Genomic DNA, 27,693 nt, shown 5'->3' on the forward strand with positions numbered 1-27,693 from the left:
AAAGGAAAAAAAAAGGAAAAAATAAAGTACGAAAACCCTTGTAAGAACGGGCGCAGACCTACAGAAAACCCTAACAAAAGGGGACAAACCAAAAAATGAAACAAGACGGGAAAGGGAAAAAGCTGTCGACAGACGAACCACAAAGTACAGGAAAATCAAAAGCTGTTCAGGCCACAGAGCTGAGGCAGCCCTGGTCTCCAAGCTGAAGCAGCTCTGGCCACGGAAAAGAAGCTACACTGGCACTGAGCAGAAGCTGCTCTGGCCTCTGAGCTGGAGCTGCTCTGGCCTCTGAGCTGGAGCTGCTCTGGCCTCAGAGTTGAGGCTGCGCTGTCCTCCGAGCTGAGGCTGCTCTGGCAACCGAGCTGTCTTTGCTCTGCCTCCGAGCTGAAGCTGCTCTGGCCACCGATCGGTCTCTGCTCTGGCCTCCGAGCTGAAGCTGCTCTGGCCACCGATCTGTCTCTGCTCTGGCCATCGAGTAGAGCTGCTCTGGCCACCGATCCGTCTCTGCTCTGGCCCTGAGCTGAAGCTGCTCGGCACTGATCTGTCTCTGCTCTGGCCATCCACCTATCAGACTCTGCTCTGGCCTCCGAGATGAAGTTGAAGCTGCTCTGGCCACCAAACTGACCCTGCTCAGGCCACCGAGCTGAAGCTACTCCGTCTGCCGAGCTCATGCAGCTCAGGCATCCGATCTGAAGCTGCTCAGTCTGCCGAGCACACCTGCCAACCCAAACGAAAATAGGAGAAAAAAGAAAAAATAAGAGAAAGCAAAACAGACAACAAGCGAACACCGCCCAAAACCGCCTACTAAGGGAGACAACCCTTCCTAACAAGGCCCAACAAACCCTTACGACCACCTTCAGAAAGGCGAGAGAACCCAAAAGGCTCAGCAACCAAGCAAATGCCAACCAAACCCAGATCCTCAAGTAACCACCATTCTCGAGATGTGTGCAGAGCTAAGGCATTGAGAAGCCACATCAAGCTAAAAACAAAACAATCCGATCAGACCCAATTCTCCGCTAGCAGTGAATCTCCTAATGCAATTACTTTTATAATCAAATCTCATTCTCATTCTTTATTTAAAATGATCAAAAGCTTTGCTTTGAAAGGCCATCTTCACGGGATGTAGCAATTGGAAGAAACCAAAGACTTCCCGCAAGGTTTCCCATGCTCATAATGAGGAGACCATCAGAGGAGCAGAGAACAGAAGCTCAAAATTCAATCAACCAATACAAACCAGAGAAAAGATATTTAGCCTATTGCAATGAAAACACTCTTGCTAGCATCAATCGGACAAATCACGTCATGAATTGTCTATCAAGAAGTTGCGACCAAAACTTTAGACTCCCTACACAACTCAAGAATCGCAGAACAAAATGGACCAGGCCAACCACCAAAACCAACACAAACCAGAGCTACAAGAGAACCAACACTAAACCTAATGAACGAGAGAGGTTCGAAAAACCAGAGAGGAAAGGGCAAATCACCCAGGACAGGTAGAATTAAGAGACAACCCACAGAACAAGAAAAAAAAACAAACACAAAAGCAAGAAGAGGACATAAACTCCCCTGAAAAGCACAGCTCCCTCAAGTGACAATCCGAACATAAGACAGGAGCCTCCTGTCGTCACGAACAAGCTGGAGGATATCCGGAATCGCAAAAGGCCAGAATCCTTCCTCCGCCACCGAAGAGGCCATGAAATCAGCAACACGATTTCCTTCCCTGTAAATGTGAGTGATAATAATATGAAGACCAGCAGTGGAAGAGAGTACCTTTCTCCAATGGCTGAAGAACCTCCAAGGGACCGTGTTGGAACGAGAACAGAAAAGATCGACCATGTAAGTGCAATCCATCTCGATCCACACATAATCCCAACCATGAACCACAATCTACTTCAAAGCAATGATGAGGGCAAGAAGCTCAGCCTCAAACGCCCAGCCATGGCCAGCAGAGAAATGGAAGCAGCCCAAAACAGACGAAGAATCCCGAATAACCCCACCAGCATGAATGAGAGGAGGGGAGCCATGAACCGAGCCATCAATGTTGATCTTCCGCCACGGATGAGAAGGAGGAAGCCAGAGCACATAGATGTAGGAAATAGGACGTCGAAGTCTACCCGACACCCCAAGACCATGAAGAATAAGCAACTCATCAATCGAGTTAGCCATCTCACCCAAACCGAAATGAGAGGCTTCCAAAATGAAGGCCTTGACCTGAATCATCAGTGCCATTGCAGAAACAGGAGCCTCATCGAACACAGCTCTGTTTCGGAGATTCCAGAGGCTCCAAACGGTAGACATAACACCAACCCGCCAAAGGTTATCCACCTGCTTTCTAGCAGGCATATTCATAGCCCAAATGATCAAACTCCCAATATCATAGATCGACGAACCATCCACCCTGAACCGAACATGTCTAGCAGTAGCACACTCCCAAAAAAGATGGTCGATATCCTCTCCCGCATTCCTGCAAAGGGGACACCAACTCGGACCAATGTAACCAGAACGACGCATAGAACGGGCCGTAGAGAGACGGCCCAGAATAACACGTGACTCAACTAGAAACACCTCTAGATTGACTTGCAATAGAACAAGAACATCCTAGTAGTGGTAAGTTAACCCAATGTCGCCTCTCAAGGAAGATCTTTAAGGGCTCTTAATTGTATCACGAGAAAGCAGTAAACTTTGATTTAAAAACTTGTAAAGTAAACTTTAACGTGAATTTAAACTTGTAATTAACTAGGCATGAAAGAACGAAAGCAAGAACGTAAGCAAAAGGAACTATTAAACCCTGGCAAGAATAAACGAACTTAACAATTTAAACGCTTCTAACTAAGAATTTAAAGACTTGTAAATTAAAGCTTCTAATCTACTAGGCATAAAACTAAAGTGCAGAATTGAAATTGCATAATTGAAATTAAAGCATAAACATGAAAGCAAAGCATAAACATAAATATGAAATGCCGTAAACGTTGCAAAGATAAAATTGCTGTCACTCAATTACAATCTTCGAAACAAAACTAAAGTAAAACTAAACTTGAAATCTAACTAGAACAAAGAAACTCGAAAACTTGAAGAACTAAAGAAAATTTGAAAAACCTAAGTCTTTGGTTGCCTTGCGGAAGAATGATTCTCCAAGGTGGAACGAAAGATTAGGGCAAAGACGAAGGATTATTAGCCCCAACGGGATCGTTTCTTGGATATCTTAATTTATCATACAACGATTAATCCTAACATGCTCCTATGAATTTGATTGCTGCACGTTAGAGTTAGGATTACTTACTTGTAAACTGTATGCAAAGGCTGTTAATGGTTGAATCGAACGACTCTAGCTCTGACCTTCTGAACTGTATCCCGCTCAGCTTTCGCCGTTGGATGGACAACGAGCTATGAAAGTCCCAAGAGAGAACTCTGCTTCACATGTCTGGCACCTCTCTGCTCTCTCAAAAACCCTAATATTTTAGTGTGTGTTTTTCCTGAGAGCAGACAGCTGTATTTAAATAAAATACAATGTGTGGGGCGCCAGTTTCCTTGTGATAGGCGATTTCTCCCTCTGCTAGGGAAAGGAGACTTTGGGCCAGTCTAGGGACCAGATACAAGGAAAAAAGATGGGCCTCAAATAAATTAATTCTCCATGGTCAGCCCAGACCATAATTAATTTATAAATATTAGTTCATTCCACTAGAGAACCAATATTGACTTACCCCTTTATTGCCGGTGATGAGTCGGAGCTTGTATTTAGACTTATTAAATCTCCGTATTTAAAATATCCGACATCCATTAATTAATTAGAGCTCTGACAGCTTAAATTAATTAATCTCTTTGTAATCCTTAAGCAGTACCACTCAAAACTTAGTATTGCGCCAGAACTTAATCAACCTGCAGGGTTTAACGCAATAAACCTTATTGAGCTCCTTAAGGGGATGTCATTATCCTATACCGGATACGGGTACTAATACAGATAATCAAATATCATATATTGACCGCTATCACCCAAGATACAGAGTACTCAAGTTACTGTATAACTCTCACCCATAGTAAGTCAAAGTAATATACGAATCAACATATATATTTGAAATCTTATTAGTATTAAGATTCTATTAAGTCACCGAGAACTTGATTCTTCACTTAAGTCAGAAAGAAGAATACATCTCACTGTGGTCCTATCAATACGTTATGACGTACCAATATAGACAAGTAGTCAAGACAAACTACTTCCATCTATACTGCAGCCTAAACCAATGACTCGTCCTAAAGTCATTTCGGCTGTGATCATTTTATATCTCTTAAGGTTATTCCAATTATATTGTCTTCTGTGATCTACAACACACCATATAATCTACTTATAAAGAGAAAATGAACATACATATGCAATCATGAACACAATCAGATAGGAGATTAGATAGTGGTAGCAGGAAACATTGTATACAAGCATAAAACGTTCTTGCTTTACAGTATACAAATCCAACAAAAGATTGATTGATACAATGAATATTACGTCCCTATTTATAGACTTCATTCCAACCCTAATTACCATCAAACTCGGCCTTGCAAAACTGGACTCTTAAAGATAAGCATCGTGAAATCAAAGGAAAGTCCAGCTGGCAACGTGCTCTGCAAGTAATGCGGTAGCTCTGGCGAGAAATCGCCAGCTCTGGAAACCTCTGAAGAAGTATGCGGCTCTGGAAAGGTATGACAGAGCTGGAAGTCAGCTCTGGATTGTTCAGCTCTGTCGAATTTTCCCAGCTCTGGAATGTGTTTACTCTGGCGTGTAAGTCAGCTCTGTCGAATTTAGCTATGCTCTGACAAGTTTGTTCTGCTCTGGAGATTTCATCTCTGATAGTGAAGTTCAACTCTGGAGATGGTCGGCTCTGACTATGGAAGTCAGCTCTGCTCTGGTGCAGACCTATCCGTGCAGCTCTGCTCTGGCGCAACTTCTCAGCTCTGCTCTGGCACGGACTTTTAGCTTTGAACACCATTTTGCACCTAAGTACATGACGAAGCTGTCGTTTGAGCTTTGTGCAAATAAAATATCCTGTGCCCACAACTAGACTAGCTAGTGGTAAGTCCAGAGTCGAATCCACAGGGAACTGAGCAGTAACTTCTTTCGCGAAGGTGTCACTAAAAAGGTTTTGTATCCTGCAGTGTTCTGACCAAAACGTGCTTATGGGCAGAACGGGGTTTCCGACTAAAACTGAAATAACAAGGTAGATAAATCAAATAACAAAACAATCCTGACTTGGGTTTGAATCACTAAACATGAACTAGACACTCGATCATTGGTGCAAAGATAAATCACTATACTCGCATATCAGTGGTTATAGGCATAAGAATTGTTGTGCCCCTATTGTCACTTGTCACGCACACCAAAAACCCCTTGCCCAATCTATCCTTTCAGTTTATGATTCCTTAGAAGGGTCAGCTAATGGAAATCAACTACCCCGGGCAACATCCACGCTCTCTGCGATGGCCTATCGCTAGTTGTGCTTTGCCCAGAATGCTTTAAGAACTAGATAGACCCACTTGACTCTTACGCCGATATTTCACAGCAGTCACGGCTCCAACACCAGTTGTACTATTTTGGAGGTCGATGGCAACTCGCCTTATGCCCAAATTATTACTTGTGGCCAGAACTCCCTAGTTAACTAGTGATCAATTAATTAACCAAGTTGTTACAACCTTTTTGGAATCAAACCTAGTGTATCGGGAATATGCTCATACAGTTGTTATGCCCAAATTAGACCTCTCGAGTTAAGTGTTCATGCTTAAATCATCTTGCCCAAATCAGAATATAAAACTTAGCCAACCATAAAGTAAATAACACAAGCAAAAGATGTAAAGGAAAACATAACTGGAATTAAAATTACTTAAAGGAAAATAGAAGTACCTACGGCCAAAAGTGCCGTGCAAAACATAAAACGGAAAGTACTAGATTATGCCCACAACCCGAGCTAGCTTCAACTTCTCAAACACTGCACAACAGGACGATCTTTCAGCACCCTTGGCTTTAGAAGCTCGTCGGGTATATATAGGAGTCATTAGGGCAACAAAGGCCCAGCCCATGAGATGCGGCCGGATCCATGCAAGCATGGAGATGCTTATCCTCTTTCAGACCTAATCTTCATGAAGATATGTTTCCTTTTGGATAAGGCGGTGGTTTGGCCTTATCGGTCTCTTTTGGATAGCTGCCGCCTTCCGCCTTTTTCGGACTCCCACTTGTAATCCTCCTTCGCCCGCCTGTTGTGCCTCCGTCTTCTTCCCCTGCCTTCCTTCTCTTGCCTGCCAGCTCTCGTGCGATACTTATGGGCATAAGGGATGGTTTTGCCTCCAAATCCCCTTTGCTTCCGGCGCATACCTCTTTCACGAGAGGTGACAGCACTTTCGACCCCTGGAGCACCTTTTGCCCACAAGCTGGTCCTGCCACTGAACTACGCCCTCCCAGGCGACCAAACAACACAAACACAAGGAAAAAGACTCAATCTAGACCTAAAACAAACACAAAAATAGAGCACAAACTTGGGCTCATCAGTACACAATTCTGACCCAAAATCTCCAACATCACTCTCTTCCATCTATAAAATCAGAATCTCCAGCAAAGCATAAAACAAACCCATAAACGCACCAATTTCCAGGATATTTAACTCAAAATAAGCACATGCAAACCCCCAAAATAAGAACAATTAGGCATAAATCAACCCCCCCCACACTTAGCCTTTTGCTTGTCCTCATGCAAAATCAGTATGAATCCTAGGAAGAGAGCGTTTCACGATGATCATTTCCATCCAACATTCTACAAGCCAATTCTAGATTTTTCAAAAAAACATATGTATCTAGACGATGCAAATACTTAGAGTTGAAGAAGCAACACGACTGTAAGACAAAAGATTCGGTCAGACCCAATTCTGCGCTAGAAGTGAATTCCCTAATGTGATCGCCTTTATAATCAGTATCTCCATTTTTCACACTTTGTGTGCTTAATCACTTAAATTTCGACAGTTCAGCCATAATTAATTAAATAAAACCATTTGGATGTAATCCAAAGTCTTTTCACGTGGTTTCCCATGCTCATAGTTAAACTATAGGAGTAGAGACTCAGAGCTGTCATTTTCAGAGCTGGCCAGATGTTTCAGAGCTGGCCTTTTCAGAGCTGGCCAGATGTTTCAGAGCTGGCCTTTTCAGAGCTGGCAATTCGTCCAGCGTTTTAATTTCACAGATAAGGATACGATCGTAGGCAATCACAATGACAACACTCCTTCTAGAATCTACCGGATAAATCACTTTTCACTTGCTTACAAACACGTTGCAACAAAAAAAACTCATAAATCATTTGCACCTACCGAAACATATATAAGACGAAAAAATTGTGAATAGCCACCAATCAACACAAACCCGAAATTCTCATAAAAAACCATCTCTTCCACAAATTCATAAAAATAATCAAGCATTCAAGAGCAAGCTAAGAATAGAGGGACCAATCGCCCAATCGAAAGCATAATGAAAACAAGATACCCCCCACACTTAAAGCGTGCCATGTCCTCAGGGCACAAAATAAAGAGATTTAGAAGACGTCCCTGATCAGTGGCAATGAAAAACGAAAGCGCTGTGAGGGCGGCGAAATGTCGGGTTTGCGTCCTCTGGCAGAGTAGAAATGTTAGCGCTGCCATTTTCAGAGTAGAATTTCAGATCTGGCATTGGACTTTTCAGCGCTGGCGGCAAAGTCAGAGTAGAATTGCAACGCTGGAAATAAAAACAAGAACACCCAGAATCAAAACAACCGAACAAGCAACCAAAAATAAGGAACACAAAATTGGAAAGCAAAGAACAAGAAAAACGTAAAAAAAAAAACACACACACAAAGATGGAAAACATGGGTTGCCTCCCATGCAGTGCTAGTTTTAAAGTCGCCAGCCCGACTTAGAGAATCCCTTAACCGAAGTCACATTGAAGCTTCAGCTGCCTTAATCCCTGTGAGCACACCTTCTCTTTGATTGCAGCTGCGGGTCCTCCTAATGAGCATACAACGCACATCGCATCATAAGACTTCATGACTACTGTTTTTCGAGAGCTAAAATGCAAGCTCCCCTCTTTTTTCCTTTCCAAGGGTAGAACACACTGCAACCCTTGCACGACACAATCATTGTGTTGCAGCACACCCATGAATTCTTCCTTATTGGCTGCGTCCTCTTTCGGGCATGTGTTCTTCAGTTTCTCCTTAGGATGATTTTGGCATGTGCTCACCAGATATGGCAAACAATTTTCAGTGCTGGCATCCATCGCCAGGGTTGGAGTGGTATACAGAGCTGGCAGAATGGTCAGAGCTGGAATGTTGGGCAGAGCTGGCAAAAGATTGTCAGCGCTGAAAATTTCTACTTCTTCCACATGGTTAGAAATCTTAACAAAAGAACATATATGCATTAAAGAAGTAGAAATAGCAGGATTCTTATCGAAAATAGAGAACGTTACTGATCTACCTGACCCGGTGATGAGCCCATATTTGTGCTCATTTTTCGTGTCTGTTTTAGGTCTAGATAGAGTCTTATTCCTTTGTTTTACTAGAGTCAGTCGCCTGGGAGGGCGTAGTTCCAGGGCAGGCTCATTCTTTGGGCAGAACGTGCTTTTAAGGCATAATGCTGCTGCATTCCGCGAAAGAGGCATGAGTTTGAAGCAGATAAAGTTTGGAGTTGCTCAAGGTAAAACCGACCCTTTGCCCATAAGTACCGTTCGGGGCCCAGTTGTACCAGAAGATGATCGTGGGCAGAAGGTACAGACGGGGCAGAGAAGAAGAGTGCAGAGGATGTAGATAAAGAAAGAAATCCAAAAACCTTATCCCTTAAGGTTTGGATAAGGAAAGAATCAGCCTCCAGGTCAGGATGCAATCTCTGGCAGAAGGAGCCCTAATTCCAGCCCACTCCTTTTGGGCCCAGCTTGCGCAGCCCTAACTCATGCCTATAAATACCACATAGCTGTGAACCATTCAAGAGGAGAGTAGAGAGAGGGGAGTGATCACTATTATTATAGCAACAAAAACTGCAACTAAACAGTATAATTGTAGCACAAAAATAGTAAGCAGAGTATCGTATCCACAGGGACTATTACGACGAATCACCTTAAGTAATTCTAACTAAACTTTAGTAATATTCAGGCAATCACAAATAAGAATGAAGAAGATAACTTAAATCAAAACAAACCAAATAAAATAAGATAGAAAACTCAAATAATTAAAGACTCTGACCCTAGGGATGTACTTTGACTAATCAATTATATGTATTTAATCTATTGACTCAATTACCAATTTAATCCAACCCTGATGAAAGATCACTATATTATTCATAAGCTTCTCTAACGAACACCTATGAATATAGATTAATTTACCCCTTTTCACATTCAAGACTCCAAGGAATAAATCAACTTCAAATAACACACAAAGAATAGCTTCCTATAGCTTCACCTGACGCATTCAAGACTCAAGGCTAACACTATATCATGCATTCATGAATCGACTGAACAATTATCGCATTCAAGACTCAAACTGAATAGCTAGACATGTAAATTATTGATCAGGTAATTCACAAGAAAACAGGCACCAGTAGGGCTGGGAATTCCGGGTTCGGGTAATCGGGTACCCGATACCCGACCCGAAAAAATCGGGTATTGGGTACCCGATACCCGATTTTTTCGGGATCGGGTACGGGTTCGGGTATTTAGGGGTCTGCGGAATCGGGTATCGGGTATACCCGATCGGGTATCGGGTATACCCGAATTACCCAACATTTTTAATTGTGAAATTTAAACTCCCAAACTCCCAGCCCTAGCAATTCCCCCAATTCCCGAATTCCCAGATCCCTCCTCCCTCCCAAAGTCCCAATTCCCAAACTCCACTTTCAGCCCTAAATCCCTCCTCTGCTGCCGCTGCCCCCACTCCAGTCTCCAGGGCAGAAATCCCTCCCGGTCTCCCGTCTCCGATGAGTCGGCGCCGCTCGCCGCCCGTCATCTCCCAGACCCTCGCCCAGTCGGTTCGCCGAGCTTCGCCCAGTCGGTTCGCCGAGCTTCGCCCAGCTCGCTCCCAGTCTCTCCCAGCCACGACCCTCGCCCAGTCGCCCCTTCGTTCCGCCGCCGTCGGTTCGCCGAGCTTGTCGCCCAGACCAGCCATGCCGCCAGACCAACCATGCCATGCCGCCGAGCTTCTACGCCTTCTCTTCTTCTTCTTCTTCGAATCTTCTTCTTCTTCTTTTTTTCTTTTTTTTAAAATACAGATTTTCTATGTATGATTTTGTATGATTTGTATGAATTTCGACTGAATTCATTTGGGGAATGGCGTAAAAACTATCGGGTAATGGGGAATTTCGACTGAATTCATTTGAGCTTTCTTGATATGCTTTGAATTGGCTCGATTTTGGGTTGAATTTTGGTGGAATTTTGGGTTGAATTTTGGTGAAATTTCAGTCGACTCGGGTAATTTAGGGTACCCGAATACCCGACTCGGGTACCCGAGTCGGGTATTAGGGTACCCGATTTCAATTTCGGGTTCGGGTTCGGGTAGCAAATTTAGGGTATTTTCGGGTTCGGGTACCCGATTTTTTCGGGTAGGGTACCCGAACCCGACCCGATTCCCAGCCCTAGGCACCAGGAATCGTGAATCACAAGTTGGAAGACAAATTGATATCAATAAATCATAAACACATAATTAATCAGCTATGTACAAACCCTAGGTTCAGATTAACAAATTAGCCAGACATCGTAATATAAAACATAAACATAATTAAAAATAACGCAATTATAAAACCAAATTGTATAAAAACCGAATAAGAATGATTGTAGCGGCTTGAATCTTCAATCTTGATCCAAGCCTTGAAAACTGGAAAGTGTTTACCTCGTTTTTGGGTAGTTTTTGCTTATGTTTCCGCCGTGCATTCGAGCGTGTTCCATATCTTTTTGCCCTATTTTTCACGTGCTCGATGATCTTTTTGGGTGTGCTATTGTCGCATGCAGGATTCGCGAGTTGTCAAGCGTTTTCGGCTAGTTTGGAGTAGTTTTGAAGGCAGGCACACGGCCGCCGCCGTGCCACGGCGGCCGCCGTCGAGACGGCGGCCGCAGCCCCACGGCGCGGGCCGTGCTTGTTTTTGGAAGATGCTGCGAAAGGCCCTCACGGCGGCGCCGTCCCACGGCGGCCACCGTCCACGGCGCCGCCATCTCACGACGGCCGCCGTCCCCGTTCAGATCCGACAGTTACGTTTCACCATATAAATTCCCAATTTTTAGGGTTTTATTGGAGACCTTCGCTTCCAGCAGCCTCCAGGACGATTTTCCACCTTTCTACCCTAGTTTTGAGAGTTTTAAACATGTTCTAATCATCTTGGATTGCTTGGGATTAAATTCTAGCTTGGATCATTATTTCCCGTTTGAAGTTTAGTTTGGATATTGTAAGACGAATTCTCCCCTTTCATGTTGATCTATGGTGATTTCTTTTTGGACTAGTTGAATGATTGTTGGATTGAGTATTTTAATAGTAGAATTATGTTCTTATGTTGATAAGCATTATTGATTAGCCTTAAGACTTTTCATCCTTGAATTGCATAGCTTCCCTTTTATTTAGTGTTTGCAGAATTTGTGATTTCAAGTGTGTTTGATTCTAGTTAATATTATAGTATTATTGAATGAGATGTTAGTTTGTTATGTGTGATATTTGATTGAGGTTGGCGTCTTTAGTAGTCGATTAGTGTTACAACGTTCTTGGTTTCTTATGATAGATTATTTTTCATAGCTAGATGAATATGATGATGATGTCCGTTTGTCTTATGTATAATTTCTCGTTGATTCCTTTAAGTTTAATTGTTACATGTTCCTCAATTGTTGCCTAGATAGTGTGAGACAGTGCCAGACCCAACTACCCGATTAGAGTGTTTAGGTTTCCTTTCAGTTTCTTGTGAGTAACACGATTAGAGCCCTGCTAAGTCTTCCTTGTGAGACGACTTGAGTCACCTTACCACCCTAGGACGACCTCGTATAAATTCGAGTCCATCCGCTAGGTGTTTTAGGATGAGTCAAATTTTAGCGCCGTTGCCGGGGAAGGCTTTAGGCATTTGATTGTGTTGCATTGTTCTCCGTGTTTATTTTTATTTCGTTCTTTTAACTCGGTTATTTTCTCCCTCCGGTGCGTTTGATTTGTTTGTTCGTGTTGTGTATGCAAGGACGTAGAAGTTTGAAGAGCAAGCTTGCACCTTACTACGACAACATACATCGACCCCGTGAGATCCTTTCAAGCCTGGAGGAGGAGTCCGAGTCCAGTTCGAGAAACCTTGTGGAATCACAGTTTCGAGAGGAAGACTGTGAAGAGAGAATCACTTCCAACCCCATTCTGGAAGACTTTGAGGATTCACGCTCAGTTGACTTAGAAGATCCGTTAGAGAACGGCGAAGGGCGTGAGCAAGAAGAAGAAGAAGTTCATCCCAATCCTCACCAAGAAGCCATGGCGGAGCGGAATGTACAGTACATGGGAGATTTCTCCAGGCCGGTCATCGGGAACACTAGCACCTCAGCGATAGTGCTTCCCACAGCAGTCCGGAATTACAATCTGAAGCCCAATGACTCAAACCTGGTGCCGCTCTTTCATGGGATGCCCAGCGAGGACGCCTTACAGTTCATCCGTGACTTCTGCACTCAAGTGCAGACCTTCCCACTGTTGGACCTCACCGAAGATCAGTTGAGACTCAAATGCCTACCTTATGCACTCAAGGACCGGGCGAGAACGTGGTTACTGTCCTTGCCGCCGAACTCCATCACTACATGGGGAGAGGCGTGTGAGAAGTTCATGCTCAAATACTACCCTAATCACAAGACACAGGAGATTAGGAGCCAGATAATGAACTTCATGCAAGGAGCTGACGAGCCCCTCCACGAAGCTTGGGAGAGATTCCAAGAGCTCCTCCGCCAGTGCCCGCAGCACCAGTTGGCTCCCGTCATGTTGATGCAGTTCTTTTATGACGGATTGATTCAGACGGCACAATTTATGGTGGACAGTACAGCAGGGGGCAACATTGCCCGGAAGACAGCTGATGAGCTCCAAGAGATCTTCAACACACTGGCCGCGAGTTCTCAACAAAAATCAGTCAGAGGAAGGAGGGTCGAAGCCAGTGCTGTAGCCCCAAACAATGAGCTGCATAAGCAAGTAGCGGACCTGATGAGGCAAGTTCAGCATTTAAGAATGAACCAGGTGGAGCCTCAACCCGTTCAAGCACCGCCAGATCAAGCACCTCCAGCTCAGGCACCGCCAGCAGAAGGATGTGGCATATGTGGCGTATTTGGCCACGGAACCAACGAGTGCCATCGAATGGGGGAGTTCACACCCGAAGGGGAGGCAGAGGTCTATGCTACTCAGGGATACCCAGGGAGGCCTCAGTTTGAGCAGAGGCCCATGTTTAATCAAGGGCAACAGAATTCCAACTCTGGTTGGAGAGCTCAGCAGAATTCTGGATGGAGGAACCAAGCTCCTGGCCAAGGGTCGGGATCAAATCAGGGAAATCAATTCCGCCGCCCTCCTCAGCAATTTGGGTATCAGAACCAGCAGCAGTTTTACCCACCTCAACAGCAGTTCCCCTTTCCTCAGCAGCAGAACTACCCGCAAGCTTATTAGCAGCAGCAGCAGCAGCCCCCGCAGTATCAGCAGTATCAACAGTTCCCTATGCAGCAAGGGAATTTTCAGCAGCAGCAGCAATACCAGAATGCGCCCCAGCAGTTTCAGAAGCCAGCTCAACCGCAGAAGCCGTCTCTCGAGGACACCATGCAATCCTTTATGGAGATGACCAAACAGAACATGGAATCACAGTCTGCTACAATCAAGCGTCTTGATACAACTGTTGGACAACTCTCAGGGACCTTGAACTAGATGCAACAGCAGCAACAACCAGGGAAACTCCATGGACAAGGATTGCAACCTCATCAAGCTCAAGCTGTCACAGTCTTACGGAGTGGGAAGAAAGTGGACAACAAAGTGGAGACCCCCACTGACGAGCTCCCTAAAGAAACTCGTGAGGAGGAGATGGTGAAAGAATTACCCCCACCGAGAGAAGAAGAGCAGCAAGGAGAGCCCTCAGTGACGCTTCACAAGGCCACCAAGCCCTACAGACCACCGATTCCGTACCCAGGTCGGTTGAGGAACGAGAAGCAAGATCAACAATTCACCGACTTCTACAACATGTTGGCAAAGGTGAATGTCAACTTACCACTTCTGGACGTGATCAGAATTGTACCGGCCTATGTGAAGTTCTTTAAGGAGCTAGCGTCCGAGAAGAGGAAGTTTGTTGACAACGAGAAGATTCTTGTGTCCGAAGTTGCCAATTCCATCATGCAACAACCCTTACCACCCAAGCAACGAGATCCAGGTAGTTTTGTTATCAATATTGCTTTGGGGAATGGTAAGGAGGCCTCGGGTATGCTTGATTTGGGGGCAGGGATTAATTTGATGCCGTACTCTATTTTTAAACAACTAGAGTTAGGCGATTTAAAACCCACTCGAATGTGCCTGCAATTGACAGATAGATCTGTTAGGTATCCTCGCGGGGTCATTGAGGATATTCTAGTTAGAGTGTGAGGTTTGATCGTGCCTATCGATTTTGTTGTGCTTGAGATAGGAGAAGTTCATGAGAATGGCAAGGAGCATACTTTACTGCTAGGAAGACCATTCATGGCCACCACTAACACGTTGATTGATGTGAAAAATGGAACAATAAAAATGACCGTGTTAGGAGAGTCCGTGTCTTTTTCTGTGCATCATAGTCGCGCTTTGCCATCATCTTCATTTACTAATGAATGCTCTTATATAGATGCTATTGATGGCCTCGCCGAGATGGTTTATGTGCAGGAACAAGAGATAGTGGAGGTCTTTGCAGGATCGGCGGATATGGAGGAGTTTGCTCGGGAAGCCGAGGAAAGAGAGAGAGAACGAAGAGATAAACTCCCCATTGATGAGCCTGTGGTGCTTGAAGATGCCACGAAGTGCAAAAAGCCCAAGTTGGAACTTAAGGATCTCCCCAAACACCTCAAATACGTATACTTGGAAGAAGGAGAGGAGAAGCCCGTGATAATATCCGCCGAGGTCACGCATGAGCAAGAAATGGCGTTGATGGAAGTGCTAAGGAGCAACAAGTTGGCATTTGGGTGGGGCCTTGCCGACATTAGTGGCATTAGCCCAGCCACGTGCATGTATCGGATTCACCTCGAGGATGGAGCAACACCTAAGAGGGATGGCCAACGAAGACTAAATCCCGTCCTCATGGAGGTAGTACGCAAGGAGATACTCAAACTATTGGCGGAAGGGATCATTTACCCTATCGCCGATAGTGAGTGGGTGAGCCCAGTGCACGTGGTGCCCAAGAAAGGAGGGATCACGGTTGTCCTGAATGACAACAAGGAGTTGGTGCCGACCCGCCCGGTCACGGGTTGGCGTATGTGTATTGACTACAGGAAGCTAAATGCCGACACAAAGAAGGATCATTTTCCTCTTTCTTTCATTGATCAAATGTTGGATCGTTTAGCTGGTCATGATTTTTACTGTTTCCTTGATGGTTTGTCAGGATATTACCAAATAGCAATCGCGCCGGAGGACCAGGACAAGACGGCGTTCACCACCCCATTTGGTACCTTTGCGTGGAAGAGGATGCCATTCGGGCTGTGCAATGCACCGGGGACCTTCCAACGGTGCATGATGTCGATCTTTGCGGAAATGATAGGTGATTTTGTTGAAATTTTCATGGATGATTTTTCCGTGTTCGGTAATTCGTTTAGTGATTGCTTGGGTAAAATTAATTTGGTGTTAAAAAGGTGTATAGAGAGTGGGCTAACTCTTAGCTGGGAAAAGAGTCACTTCATGGTGACTAGTGGCATCGTTCTTAGCCACGTTGTGTCAAAAGATGGTATAGAGGTTGATAGGGCTAAGGTAGAGGTGATTGAAAAATTACCCCCACCAATTGATGTGAAAGGCATAAGGAGTTTCCTAGGTTATGCCGGGTTTTACCGGCGTTTCATTAAGGATTTCTCCAAGATTACCCAACCTTTATGTCGTCTGCTTGCTCAAGATGTGGATTTTGATTTTGATGAAACTTGCATGCATGCTTTTGAATTGTTGAAGCTTAAGTTGAGCACTGCACCTGTTGTTGTTGCACCTAATTGGTCATTGCCCTTTGAGATTATGTGTGATGCATCAAACTCCGCTGTGGGAGCCGTTCTTGGTCAACGTGTTGATAAAATGTTGCGTGTAATTTACTATGCTAGCTTGACTTTGAATAGTGCACAAGTGAATTACACCACCACTGAAAAAGAGTTGCTTGCTGTGGTTTTTGCTTTAGACAAGTTTCGTGCTTATATTATTGGTTCTAAAGTAATTGTCCATAGTGATCATGCGGCACTAAGGTATTTGTTGACCAAGTCCCAAGCTAAGCCACGCCTTATCCGTTGGATTTTATTATTGCAAGAGTTTGATCTTGAGATTAAGGATAGGAAGGGGAGTGAAAACTCCGTTGCCGATCACTTATCTAGACTTGAGCATAATGTGGTTGAATCGAGTCAAGATGTCATACATGAGTCCTTCCCGTTTGAACATACTTATGAAATTTCCTCTGTGCCTTGGTTTGTTGATATCGTCAATTACCTTGCTTGTGGGGAATTAAGACCCGATCTAACATCCCAAGAGAGGAAAAGGTTTTTGGCTACTTGCAGGCAATATTATTGGGAAGACCCTTACCTCTTCAAGTTGGGAAAGGACGAGGTGATTCGGAGATGCATCCCGGATGTGGAGCAACAACAAGTGTTGAGGCTTTGCCACGAAGCCCATTGTGGTGGGCATTTTGGTGGACAAAAGACGGCTCATAAGGTCCTCCAATCCGGTTTGTTTTGGCCCACTCTTTTCAAAGATGCTCATTCTTTTTATCTTGCTTGTGATCGGTGCCAAAGAGTTGGGAACATTGGGCGCAAGAATGAAATGCCCCTCACGAGCATTCTTGTTGTGGAGATTTTTGATGTGTGGGGCATAGATTTCATGGGCCCCTTTCCTATGTCTTACGGTTTTGAGTATATCTTGCTTGTCGTCGATTATGTGTCCAAGTGGGTTGAAGCCATCCCCACAAGGACATGTGATGCTAATGTCGTCTTGAAGTTTGTGCAGGAGAACATATTAAGTAGGTTTGGATTCCCCAAGGCCATAATCAGTGATGGAGGCAAACACTTCTGCAACAAGCTTTTTGAGAAGCTTATGAGGAAAACGGCATCACTCACAAGGTGGCCACACCCTACCATCCCCAGACCTCGGGGCAAGCCGAAACAAGTAATCGGCAAATCAAGGGCATACTGGAAAAGACGGTCCAACCCTCCCGTAAGGATTGGTCTCTTAAGCTCAATGATGCCTTGTGGGCGTATCGCACCGCCTTCAAAGGAATCCTGGGAATGAGCCCCTACCGCCTTGTCTACGGTAAAGCATGCCACTTACCGGTGGAGGTTGAGCATCGAGCATATTGGGCAATCAAGGCCACAAATTGCAACCTTACAACCGCGGGGAAGCACAGAGCATTGCAAATGGAAGAGCTCGATGAATTACGCAACGAGGCGTACGAGAATGCACGGATCTACAAAGATAAAGTCAAGAGGTTGCATGATAGCCGTATTGTGCCAAAGAATCTCCAACCCGGAATGAAGGTTCTTTTGTTCAACTCAAGGTTGAAACTCTTCCCGGGCAAGCTCAAGTCTCGTTGGAGTGGCCCTTTCATTCTTAAGGAGATTCTCCCTCATGGCGCTGTGATATTAAGCAAGGAGAACAATGAAGAGACGTTTACCGTCAACGGGCATAGGGTGAAGCCCTACTTGGAGCATGAAGTGGTTGCCGTTGTAGTGGAGTCCCAAGCACTCCACGACCCAACATTTTGACAAGCTTAATACCGTCGAGCTCTCGACCTTAACTAGAGCGCTTCGTGGGAGGCAACCCACGTTTCTTCTCTTCTCTTTTCCTTTTTGTTTTGTGTGGAGCGAGTCCTTGAGGAGTTGTATCCTGTTGTTGCTGGTTTTTGTTGGGTTTTCATTGGTGTTCTATTGTGGTGTTGCAGGAAATAGGCTTACCGGACTGTCCCCGAGCTTGAAGGATATGATTTTGGCTGCTGGATAGCAAAAATCAGCAAAAGGCCGAAGGGGGGGGACGGCGGCCGCCGCCTCACGGCGGGCGCCGCCACTTGCGCACCACCAAAACCTTCAAACACTTCACAAAACGCCGAAGGGGGGGGGACGGCGGCGCCGTCTCACGGCGGACGCCGCCCACGGCGCCGCCGCCTCACGGCGGGCGCCGCCACTTTTAAAGCTGTCATATCCCACAAACCCCGAAGGGGGGTCACGGCGGCGCCGTGCCATAGCGGCCGCCGTCGCCCCCCAAGCCCAACCCAGTCCTAACCCAACCCAGCCCGGCCCGGCCCACTCCCTTTTTAAAGACCCAAACCCTAGCTGCCTCACACCCACCCCCCGTCTCTCTCTCCCACGCCTCTCTCCTTTCCCTCCCAAACTCCTCAGCCACCACCGCCAGCCACCATCCCCACCGCCGCTTAGCCACCACCGCCAGCCCACACCCACCATCACCATCGCCACTCTCCGCCACCGCCCGCAACCCACACTCACCGGCAATCTCCATCCCACCATCACCACCGCTCTCCATTCCCACCGCCGTACATCACCACCACCGACCTCTCTTAGCCACCGACGAACCTCTCCACCACCTTCTCCCTGCTCAGCAGCCGCCGTTCCGCAGTGCCGCTCCCAACCGCACACTGCCGCCGCCGTCTTCACGGCCGCCGCTGTAACACCCCGTATTTTTCCTCATGTTGTGAGATAGTGTCTTAACACTATTGAGAGTACTGAGATGTCGAAATACGAGACTATTTTTTTTTATGAGCAGATAAGACAGATTGTCTTTTAAATAGAAATACGAGTGAATAAACCGATGATGGAATTAGAGTGATGAGATTTGAGAAATGAGTTGAGATAGAGATGCTGATTGAATTGAGCTGAGATTTTATGTTATTTCCAACTACCGGGAATAGAGTTACCGGATACCGAGTTATCAGAGATTGACTGTCCTATTAAGAAAATGGGAATAATGAGTTGGAAATAGAGCCGAGGAAGAAAGAGTGAGAAACCTTGATAAATAGAGTCGGTCTGAGAGACGTTTAGTCTGTTTGTGTTTGCCGACTACTTTGATGTGATGATATGTGAATTTACGTGACAGATTGATTATGTGATTTTGTTACGTGAGTCATTTTAACCAAGTTATTATGATTTTTATTTGAGACTTTAGCACTTGAAATTTTTATTAAGTTTGCAAAGCAAGTGCAGTTTATTTTTTACCGGGAAATCGAATGATGCCGGTTTATGGAAAATTTTTCCAAGCATAATATTTTTAAATTATTTTTCCTATGATGAGGAATATTATAATTGAGTGAGTGCACTAATATTAGTGCTATAATTATTTTATTTGATCACATGAACAATTATGATATGGTATTTTATTAATGAGTAATTTTTCCATAATTATTGTGATTATTAATTGATCACCCTTCTCACACTTTATTTTAATTTCTCTACCATATGATTAATCCCCACATTTTGCCAAGTGTAGAGATTGAGAGAGTAGAGATTTAGAGAGTAGAGATTAAGAGAGTGTAGAGATTTAGAGAGAGAGAGATCAAAGCATTAATTGCCAATATTCTGTAAGATTGCAAAATCTCTATAAGATCATCTAAGATCAATTCCAATCTAACTAATATTTTTCTCTCTCACTCACTCACCACATTCGGCCACTCCACCTCTCTCTCTCACTCCATTCGACCAACACCCTCTCTCCCTTCATCTCTCTACTTTCCACCATTGTTAACCATAGATGAGACCTTCGAAGCTTCACCAAAATATGCCAAACACATAAATCACCAACAAAATCCCACCTAAACACCTCCTATCAACTTGAATTCAAGGAAATCCTTGAAGATTGATCTTCAAAGTTAGAAAGAGAAAGTTTGGTTTTGGGTGTAAGTTTGGGTAAGTGAGCTTTAAATTCATAGATATAACTTGTATGATGATATATATGAGTATATTTGAAGGATTGAAGCAAGAAATCACCCCCTCTCTTATTCTTCACAATTTTCGAAAATATGGGTCTCATACCCTTCAAAAAATTTTCTTTTTCTTTCCTTGAATTGGGGTGAGAAAAGTGATCTATGATATGTTTGGTGATGATTGATGTGTGTTTTGAAAAGCTATGCTTTGAGATTCAAATTTTCGATGGAAGTTAGTTTACCCAAAAATGGGAAATTTTGAGTCAATGAGTTAATAGATAAATTGATGGTGTAAATGAGTCTATGAGATGTATATGATGATGATTGATGGAGTAATTTGAGTATATGATGTCCATTGGAGTTTTTGATGTGAGTTAGTTTACTAAAATTAGGGATATGTGTACATATGCCCTTATTTGTAAATTGATGGAGTATATGTGAGTTTAAATGACTAAAATTGATAGATATATGATGAGATTAAAGATCCATGTGTGTTTATAAAATTTCAAAGAGTTTAGTTTGGTAAAAATTAGGACTTTCTTGTCTATGTGTCTATTAAGTGATTTAGCTTAAGATATATGAAATTGAGCATGATATTAGTGTTTTAATATGTTTGATTAAGTCTATTGTTGGCTAAGTGAATTTTTGACTTGAGTTAGTTTATGAGAATTTTTGAGTTTTCATATTTTGAGAAGTCAATGAATGATAAAATGAGGTCTATTTTGCTTTATGACCATTATGTGAAAATTTGTCATGTTTTAATGTGAGTTTTATGTTGATACATGAGATTTCATTAGAGTTTAGTTTACATGATAAAAGGGGATTTATTTGTGTAAAATGAGTTATATGATGTATGAAGTCAATAATGAATGATTGAGTGTTTTTGAGCATGAAATTGAGAAGAGGATTGGATTGATAGTTTGTTGAAACGTTTTCCTTGAGATTTGAGTTTATGATGTAAGAGGAGATTTGAGATTGAGTATGATGAGTTTTATAAAGTGCTTGAATGTTTTTGAGTGTTTTAAGTATTTAAAAATGAGCTTTGATGAGTTTCCTTGAAGGAATGTTGAATTGAGTAATTAAGGAGTTGAGATGAGATTTTAGTGAATTTCGTAGGCCTACTGACCTACTGTGATCGACGGTTTGTCGACGTCAAAAAGCTTTGAAAATTGTATATCAATCCCCTACATGAGTCTTGAGCACCCCTATAAAAGTTCAAGTCATTTGGACTTGATTTACTATTTTTATAAAATACAAAACCAAATCTGCACATTTCTACCGGGAATTTCAGAGAACAGGGGACAACATCATTCATTTCAGTAGCTTCCTGTGTGATCTAGCTTTCCAAATTTTTATGGTATCAACCTTACTGTATGGTCTAGATATCCACCAAAATTGAGCTCAGTTTGACAACGTTTACTATTTTTCAAAAATCAAAGTTTTCAATTGCTCAAAACTACCGAATATGGTAGACTGTAGTAAAACAGTCATATCGCCTCAAATACTTGGAGTTTTTGATCCTACTTTTTTTTAAATGAAACTAGACTCGAATAGGTTTCGTTTGGTATAAGTTAAGACTCCAGGGGAGTTCTGTATAGAATCTGGTGAGGTTTTAAAGTTGAGTCAGTGCAGAGTGAAGTTTGTTTTTGACTTGTCTATGTGTGTTTTTCATATGCTTAAGTGTTTATACTTGTTTATGTGCTTGATTGCTATAAGTTTGAGCCGAGTTGAGAGTTAAGTCGATAATAGGACGTGTAAATCCTTAGAAGCCGAGTATACCTAGGGATTGAGTTTTAATGGGTAAATAGACGTTGAGTAAGAAGTTATAGTTAAGATGAGTTTGGATTTAGAGATTGAGTTTCTGACTAAGGTTTGTTTTATCACATGAACTTTCGATGACGATGACGATGTGATGATGACATATGAAGGCCCGAGCGAGACGAAGAAGTAAGTTGCCTGATTTCTTTCCAGGATTAGCAAAGGACTTCAGGTGGGCAATATTTTGAGATACATATATCATTCGAGCTATCTAAAATGATTTGATGATGTTATGAGATTAACAAATATTTTGAGATAAATGATGTTTGAGAACTGTTTGACTTGCCAATTTTTGATGTTGAGCTTGTATGTTACCCTCTACTGATGAGATGAGACGAATTGGGTCCTGCCACAAGCGAGATTTTGTGCACAGAGGTGACTGCGAGCCGTCTTCGGGTCGGCCGGTCACGGTACTTGAGAGGGAGGCCTACTTCTCAGTACCTTTGATGATGATGAGTTGTAGATGTGGTACATGCATGATGAGTACTTTGATAGCGCTATCGTTTCTTTATTGATATCATGATTATGAAAACTGCATGCACAGATTCATTTACGCTAACTTTATTTCTGTGTATTGCTGAGATGTGGCAAGTTTCAAACCTATAGCTCTAAGAGCACCTTTCTTGTTTTTCGGCGTTTGCCCACTGAGTATGATGTACTCACGCCCTGCATGTAATTCTAAATGTGCAGGCTAAGCGAGGAGCGAGATTGGTCTGGTGCTGGTGGGGAAATTGTTGAAGGATGTATTTACTTTATCGTATTTCCATTTTGACGATAAAGTCTTGATGATTGATATACTTTGATTTTCTTTTGAATTTAAGCAATGTACTCACGGTTATATGTCTTCATACATATAATCGATTCGCCTTTTGCTGCGATACTCTGCATATTATGATTCCTTGCGAAAAATGAGCGATACCCGTTTTGTTTTTGTTCGTGAAATTCCTGATAATTAAAAAGTTATAACGACATAGACGATCTTGTGCATTTATGATAATTTCCTTGACACCTTTTGATGCGAGCTTCCGCTTGATGTTCGACCTATTCTTCTTATCTTTTATTCTTTTAAAAATAGTCGTATCGATACTCGTACCCCACTATCACTAGTGTCGGGAATCGGGCTGCGACAGGGTGGTATCAGAGCAGGTCATCTGCTCTGAGTCTATTGCTTGACTGAGCTGAACCTTTGATTATTTCTACTCTTTTAAAATTGAGTACTAGCCTAATTTGAATTCTTAGGCTAATTTGAGAGAGTTAGTTCGAAACAGAACCCCAGCACCCCATCTCCTCCGGCTTAACGAGGTAAGAGGTTGATATTGTTTCTTGTTGCTTTCCTGTTGAGAGCTGAGTTTGATTCACTAATGAGTCATGTATTGTTTTAATGACGAAATTGTTTGAGATGATGAATTCTGATACGAGGCAGTTGATGTGGAATACGAGGAGAGATGTTGAGGCTAGTATAGCCGATGCGCCACCGTACCAAATGAGGATGAGATGCAGAGTCGAGAAGAGGCAGCGATACATAGACGATATAGCGAGGCGATGCGCCATTGGTTCAGGACTACTGGACTGAGAGAGGGCGATACTCTTGGGGCGTTTCTAGCGCATTACCATCGACGTGAGTTAGAGACTAGTATCCACGGGATTGACGAGGCTGAGGCCATCACTCACCTGATTCCACAGCTGCCCCTCGAGTGGCGAGACTGGGCGACTTCGCTGGTGCCGCAGTATATCAGGAGGACTGAGTTCGGGCGGTTTGTGAGCGCCGATTTTCGTGGTTTCATCGCGACGTTGAGCCACCGCTACCTTGTTTTTGGCGAGCCACCTTCACCGCCGTATGGAGAGTCTGAGGGACCAGCCCAGGGAAGGGAGCTTGTTGTTGTGCCCCCACTTCCCGAGGAGCTGTTTCCGATTGCCCCTCTACCCCCAGCTGATCCGATTCCAGTTTCTTTGGAGCCTGATGTTTCAGAGCCGATGGTCTTCGAGGCGTACTCTCCAGTGGTAGAGCATGACCCGTTTGCGTTTCTATCCTTTATTCTTTTTCCCAGCGCTGAGTTACCGCCTTGGGATTTGACACTGGCGACGGCACCTTTGCCATTGCCACCTGTTGAGTCGGCATAGCCGATTGTTTCTGTTGAGCCTCAGATACAGTATGTGCCCTTTGATCCTTATCCGAGGGTTGCCTCGTTGCCTGAGCCGGGCACTTTGGCTTTTCAGACGTATATACACTCGATTTTATATTCACCGTCCCGAGACGCCCAGGAGGGAAGGTCTCGGCCAGTACACCTGGACAGTGATGAGGAGGACCCGGATGAGGAAACTCCAGAGATGACGGTTGGCCACGGACGGACCCAGCCATTACAGCGTCATATTACTGCCGATGGAGTCGAGACATGGGTACCTGTTCCCGAGGTGCTGATTTATGGTCCGATGATGGACACCGACGTCGAGGATGAGCCAAGCGATGATAGCATCTACCGACTGATCGACGAGTACGAGAGTCAGGAGTCGGAGCCGAGCGAGGAGACGGAGCCGAGTGAGGATATGGAGGTTGACGATGCGACGAGCAGGATTTCAGAAGACAACGACTAGCGATCACGTGTATCTAGTAGACACATACATATGTATAGATGCATAGTCGATATATACGTATATGTATATATATAGGAAGAGAGGCATAGTATAGTGTGTATGTGTAGATAGTATATATCTATAGGTGCTTAGTACCTATGATGCTTGTATAGTTAAAGCATCATTTTAGTGTTAGGACCTTTGTACATAGGATCCTACTTTTGTAAAAGACCTCGAGAGAGAGGCAATTTTCCCTATATATATATATATATACAGAGATGTTGATGATTAGTGAGTTTCACTATCGTTATCAGAGCTTTGAGAATGATGATGATGTTGATGCATGATGATAAATGAGAAATAGAGATTGATGAGAGTTACGAACGATGATAGACGAGAAATAGACTGGATGAGAGTTCTGAGAACTTTGAGATCACAAATAAGATATAGAAGTGAAATGAGAAACGAGGATTTGTATTTTGTAACGACGAACGGTTAGTTTAGAAGTCAATAGTTATATAACTCTTTTTCCTTTATAGTATACCTCCGAGAAGAAGAGGGAACCGAAGGAACATAAACCGAGAAGAAGATGAAGAAGATGAAGAAAAGGAACAGAGAAACCAACCGTTGAGATAATACGACGAGAGTTAGAGATTTCATCGCGATTTATAGACACGACCCTAATAGGACGAACGTATAATGGAGACCTCATGGGATGCATAGATGCTATTGACCAATTGTACTTTGAAATAGAGGTACTTTCACCGGGACCGCGCGTACCATCGCTAGAGTAGTCATGAGAGTAGACTTATTGAGCCCCTATCCCGCTTGGTCGTATTTAAATGTTTCTGCATCCATTTGAACTCCAACAGGAGATGAACTATTTGCTATTGAGAAATTTTTCCAGATCCACTGTGTTTGAGCCTGAGCCGTTTGTGTTGGAAATCCTTACCCTTTGCTTTAACAGTGGACAATTTATTCATTTGTCCACTTAGTGGATTGTTCCTACTTCCAGAATTGATTTATTCACATCATATCATATCTCAGTTTTATTCTAGCTTCTGTTCTAGCTTTTGATCTTACCTTGATTGTAACTTCTTCATTATCCTTGAAATAGCATTGGCTATTTTGGAAATTTTCCATTACTTGAGCTCGTCTTGTTCAAGATCAGACATTTTATTCATCACCTCCTATTTCCCTACTACATCCGACAAGAGTTAGGATCGTCTAGGTAATTAGGATGGTATAACAAGAAGAGTGTTTGGAAGAAACTCGATTTATGAGAGCAGTCGTAGAATATTTATTACGGGACAAGCACAACTTTTCGATTATGGATTTTCTTATATTAGCCAAGTATGCAACAAGCTAACCAATTCGAGGACGAGAAGAAGTGATGCTAAGCCAGAATAGGCAATATCAGATTCAAGGGGATCGAGATGACAGATTAGAGCAGATAATGTTTTCCACGATAGTAGACTGAGATGACGACTAGTATAGATGTAGCATCGTCGTAATATTAAGGGATGTTTTATTTCGTTATGCCCCACAATTAGTAAGAGTTCTCGAAAGAGAAAATTTTCTTATATATATGTCTATATGACGATGACCAGAGAGTCTCTATGCTTGAGTAGAGTTTTGAGCTGATGATTGCGATGATAGACATGAGATATGTCCTTGACGATGAGTTATGAGAAATGAGAAAACAGTATGATGTTGAGTAAGGGTCTTAAGATTTGTGAGTTATGAGAATTAGTTCTAAGGTTGATATATGTTCCCTTAGACTTTTACCGAGAAAAACCGATCGAAGAAAGAAATAGAGTTGATGATATGAGATAAGGCAATGAAACCGAAGCTGAATACGAACGCCAGTTTCGCAACTTGGATCGGTATGCCACATATCGAGAAGAAATGAATGAGAAGATGTCAAAATTGTTTCGATCAGGTTTGAGACAAGAGGTACGAGACGATTTAACGAGTCAGAGTGCGGTTATGTGTACTGAAGCATTAAATAGAGCGTTTGATATAGAACTGGCAATACAGCCAGAGAACGTGATTTAAGCTTCAGCACCCCGAACGAATTAGAGCACGCAAACGTGCAATCCATCCTTTCCTGGATGCGGGCAAGAAGAAAAGAGAAAATGGGACGACCGAAGTCAAGATCCCAAAAAAAAAAAAAAAAAAAAGCCGTGGCAGAGTCAGAATGCGCCACCGCGATATCAGAACTGAGACAAACGGCCTTATGTTGGCCCAACTGCCCCAGAAGCAGTAAACTTTCAAGGACCGCGAGGGTTATCGACTTGTCGAAGAGCAATGAATTACATCTGAGAGAATGCAAGATGAGACAGAATACCTGTTACACCTGCGGAAGGGTCGGACACTACTCGAACTAGTGACCGAATCGTCAGCAAAGTGGAAGCGGATGACGACCGAGTCAGTTTTGGCCACAACTTAAAGCAATGGAGGGAAACTCTACCGCTACCTCTACCACAGCGGCAACTACCAGCCCCGCAGGCAAATCAACCGCGTTATCAGAGACAGTTCGCGCTTAAGTAGAAAGCACCAGACAAGAATAGAGGAAATTTGTTAGATATAGGCAAATTGAATGATGTGCCCATAGTATTTTTGTTCGACACCGAACGTAGAGCTTGCTCCACAACCTCTAAAGAGTAACCACACCCGTAGGCAGAATTACTACGGTTTCATCTGTGTACTCTAACTTAGAATTCGAGTTAAAATCGACTAAGCTCGAGGTTAGAAACTTGAGATTGATGCCTATGTGGCACTTGGATATAATTTTGGAATGGACTGGTTAGAAGAAAACCATGTGAAGATACAATGCAAGGAAAGACGGATATCTTTTCAGCCACCTGGCCAAGAAACTACTTCCTTCATTGGCATTGAGAGAAAATGGAAGAAGACGCCGATCATCTCGGCGCTGCAAGCAAGAAATCTCTTGCGAAGAAAAGATACAACCGCGTATGTTGTATATCTGAACCAGAGAGACGAATCCAAGGCAAATGTTGATGACGCGCCAGTCGTGTGAGATTACAAAGACGTTTTCCCTGAAACTTTACCGGGATTTCCCCAGATCGACAACTCGAGTTTACGATCGATTTAGAGCCCGACGCAACACCGACGTCGAAAGCGCCGTACAGAATGGCACCCACAGAGTTGCAAGAGTTAAAGCTGCAACTCCAAGAACTTCTAGATATGAGTTCCTTTCGACCTAGTG

The 27,693-nt window shown here is 43.6% G+C and overlaps 1 long non-coding RNA gene and 1 other non-coding gene across 2 annotated transcripts; one reads left to right on the top strand and one right to left on the bottom strand.

The window, feature by feature from the left end:
• Window positions 1-12,839: 12,839 nt before the first annotated feature.
• On the bottom strand, window positions 12,840-12,945 carry LOC130991056 (small nucleolar RNA R71). The gene has a single exon (XR_009091020.1). It is a non-coding gene; the product is annotated as a small nucleolar RNA R71 (small nucleolar RNA).
• A 6,846-nt stretch (window positions 12,946-19,791) lies between these two features.
• LOC130989134 (uncharacterized) lies at window positions 19,792-22,777 on the top strand. Its single transcript, XR_009090495.1, has 3 exons — window positions 19,792-20,055; window positions 22,001-22,062; window positions 22,581-22,777. It is a non-coding gene; the product is annotated as an uncharacterized LOC130989134 (long non-coding RNA).
• Window positions 22,778-27,693: the final 4,916 nt, after the last annotated feature.

This window comes from Salvia miltiorrhiza, chromosome 6 (genome assembly GCF_028751815.1).
Source record: "Salvia miltiorrhiza cultivar Shanhuang (shh) chromosome 6, IMPLAD_Smil_shh, whole genome shotgun sequence".
Lineage (NCBI taxonomy): Eukaryota > Viridiplantae > Streptophyta > Magnoliopsida > Lamiales > Lamiaceae > Salvia > Salvia miltiorrhiza.